The sequence below is a fragment of the Sapajus apella genome, unplaced genomic scaffold (genome assembly GCF_009761245.1).
Source record: "Sapajus apella isolate SASKATOON/1434 unplaced genomic scaffold, GSC_monkey_1.0 scaffold449, whole genome shotgun sequence".
Taxonomy (NCBI): domain Eukaryota; kingdom Metazoa; phylum Chordata; class Mammalia; order Primates; family Cebidae; genus Sapajus; species Sapajus apella.
This window is the reverse complement of record NW_022437385.1, coordinates 10,651-14,200: the sequence shown is the minus strand read 5'-3', so window position 1 is coordinate 14,200 and position 3,550 is coordinate 10,651.

Sequence of the window (3,550 nt, the reverse complement as noted above, 5' to 3'; positions counted from 1 at the left end):
AGCTCTCAGCCTGTGTCTCAGCCCCCAGAGATCTCCTCCTTTCACTGGTGTGTGTCTTTCCTATGCTCCAGGGCTGCCAGCTAGGTCTCACCCCTAGGCCCTCCCAGAACTGTAGTCCCAGATGACTCACTTGGGCAAAATATGAATTTCAAGAAAGCTGAGACCCTGAGGTTTCTAATCTTTTTCTTACCCACAGACTGGAGTTTCCTTTTTTAGAACGTTAACTCAGAGGACATCCCTATTTGCCTCTCCGTGAATAGACTCTCTTCTGGGCGCTGAATTCCATGAGCCAGCTGGGCCACTAGAAACTACAGCTTCAGGCCTTTCCAGGTTGGTTCTGAGGGGAGAGCATGTTTTGTGCAACATGGCTGAAGCTAGCTCTAAGGCTTTGAAAAATTTATCTTGGCACCAATTCTGATGGAACTCTGGACATAAAAAGGAATCTCAGGCCAGGTGCGGTGGCTCACGGCTGTAATCCCAGCACTTTGGGAGGCCGAGGTGGGTGGATCATCTGAGGTCAGGAGTTTGAGACCAGCCTGACCAACATGGTAAACTCTCGTGTCTACTAAAAACACATAAATTAGTTGGGAGTGGTGGCGGGCACCCGTAATCCCAGCTATTCACGAGGCAGAGGCAGGAAAATCGCTTAAACCCAGGAGGTGGAGGTCGCAGTGAGCAGAGATTGCACCATTGCACTCCAGCCTGGGCAACAAGACTGAAACTCCATCTCAAAAAAAAAAAAAAAAGGAATCTCAGAAGATTTTCCACATCCTTAATCACCCACTTTCAAGTCACCTACTCTCATTCTCACCTTAATTTAACAAATACTCATTAGGCACCTACTGTGCCAAGCCTCTTTTAGGCACTAGGACTTTTGCATGCAGCAGATAAAACAGACAAACATTTCTCCTCTTGAGAAATGTATATTTTAAAACGAGACTTGTTAAAAGAGACGTCGGTTTTATTTTGTATGTATGTAGAGCTGGGGAGTCTAGAGCCTTGATGTATGATGCATATGTGTTTCAGTCTTCTCTGTTCTATAATCTTGGGCAGCTATTTTAACTTCTCTGAGCCTCAGCCTTCTCAATCCTAAAGTGAAGATACAAATTCCTACCTCATCCTCAATCGGTTAAATATAGAATTCACTATATGATCCTCCAAGTTCATTCTTAGGTTATTTACCCAAGGAAAATGGAAACATATGTCCACACAAAAACTTGTGAGTATTCATAGCTGCAGTATTCATAATCGCCAAAAATAGAAACAATTCAAATGTCTGTCAATTAATAAATAATTAAACAAAATGTGGTAAAGCCATACAATGAAATATTATTCAGCAACAGAAAGGAATGAAGTACTGACACGTGCTAAGACAGGGATGGACCTTTCACATGGCATATTATGTGAAAACCAGACACAAAATGTCACATATTCTGTTTCCATTTTTAAAAAATTTTATTTATGTATTTATTTTAATTTTGAGGTGAAATTTCACTCTTGTTGCCCAGGCTGGAGTGCAATGGCATGATTTTGGCTCATTGCAACCTCTGCTTCCCAGGTTCAAGAGATTCTCCTGCCTCAGCCTCCTGAGTAGCTGGGATTACAAGTGACTGCCACCATACCCAGCGAATTTTTTGTATTTTTAGTAGAGGTAGGATTTCACCATGTTGACCAGGCTGGTCTCGAATTTCTGACCTCAGGTGATCCACTCACCTCAGTCTCTCAAAGTGCTGGGATTACAGGCATGAGCCACCGCACCTGGCCTCTATGTTCCCATTTATATAAAATATTTAGAATATACCAATCCACACTCAGAAATTATATTAGTGGTTGCCCACGGCTGGAAGCTCTGGAGTAATTAGGGTGTCATGGTTAAGGGGCATAGAATTTCTTCTGAGCATAATTAAAATATTCTAAAATAGATTTTAGTGGTGATAGATGCATAACTGTGAATTTACTGAAAACCATTAAATTGTGCACTGTAAATGAGTGATTTTTCTAGTATGCAAATTATATTTCAATAAAGTTGTAAGAATAAAAAGTTCTACTGTGTAGAGTTCTTTGAGGATTAAATAAGCTAAGAATACAATGTACCTAGCGCATCTAGTATACACAGTGCCTGGCATTTGGTAGATATTCAAAACATGCTAACTTTTATTCTGTTGGTAATTCTTAATAGGCTGGTTTATACAAAAGCTTACAATTATGTTCATTGTTAATGTAATACTGATGCATCCCTTCATAATCAATGTGTGCCTTCAGCAGTCTTTTTTTTTTTTTGAGAGACTGTACCCAAGCTGGTGTGCAGTGGAACAATCTCGGCTCACTGCAACCTCTGCCTCCCAGGTTCAAGTGATTCTCCTGCCTCAGCCTCCCAAGTAGCTGAGACTACAGGCATGTGCCACCACACCTGGCTAATTTTTCTGTATTTTTAGTAGAGACGGGGTTTCACTGTGTTAGCTGGATGGTCTCAGTCTCCTGACATTGTGATCTGTCTGCCTCAGCCTCCCAAAGTGCTGGGATTACAGGCGTGAGACACTGCACCCGGCTGATAGTCCTTCTTTACCCTCAGCTCCTGCCCTTTCTTGGCTTCTTAAAACTTTATGTGTATCACAACTCAGCTCAGATGTCACCTCTCAAAGCCTCCTTGTTAGTTCAACTAAAAATCCTGGGCATTCTCTGTAGCATCCCCAACAAGGGGCATTCAGAGGCAAGCTCTGGTCAGCATCTGCCTTGTTTCCAAATTATTTGTGAATGCACCACCCGTCCCTGTGTCCTGCCCTCTGTTTGCAGCATGGAGACACCTGGCACAGAGGGAGTGATCCTGTAATGAACGTGTTCACAGCACACCTGCTCTGTGTCCCTTGGCACAGCACCTCTGGTGGGCAGAATCCTGAGATGATCCTTCTGCCCTCTGCCCTCTGGTGTTAAAGCCATAATTATGTGACATGGCAAGAGAAAATTTGTAGATGTCATTAAAGTTAGTAATCACAGACCTTATGCTAGAGAGAGGGGTGGACCACAGAAACCCTTTGAAAGCAGAGTTTTCTTTGGCTAGTAGCAGAATAGGCCATCAGAGGTTCAAAGTGGAAAACAGATTTGACTTGAGGTAGGTTTTCAGTTACTGAGTTGGAGGGGTCCTTGAGACAGAATGGAGAACAGTCTCTAGGAGCAGAGAGCAGCATCTTGGCTGGCAGCTATAAAAAAGGACCTGGGGCCAGGTGCGGTGGCCTACACCTATAATCCCAGCACTTTAGGAGGCTGAGGTGGGTGGATCACGAGGTCAGGAGATTGAGACCATCCTAGCCAACATGGTTCTAAATAAGCCCCATCTCTACTAAAAACACAAAAAATTAGCCGGACATGGTGGCACACATCAGTAGTCTCAGCTACTAGGGAGGCTGAGGCAAGAGAATCGCTTGAAACTGGGAGGCAGAGGTTGCAGTCAGCCAAGATTACACCACTGCACTCCAACCTGGGCACCAGATCGAGACTCCATCTCAAAAAAGAAAAAGAAAGAAAAGCAGGAACTGGGTCCTACAACTGCAAG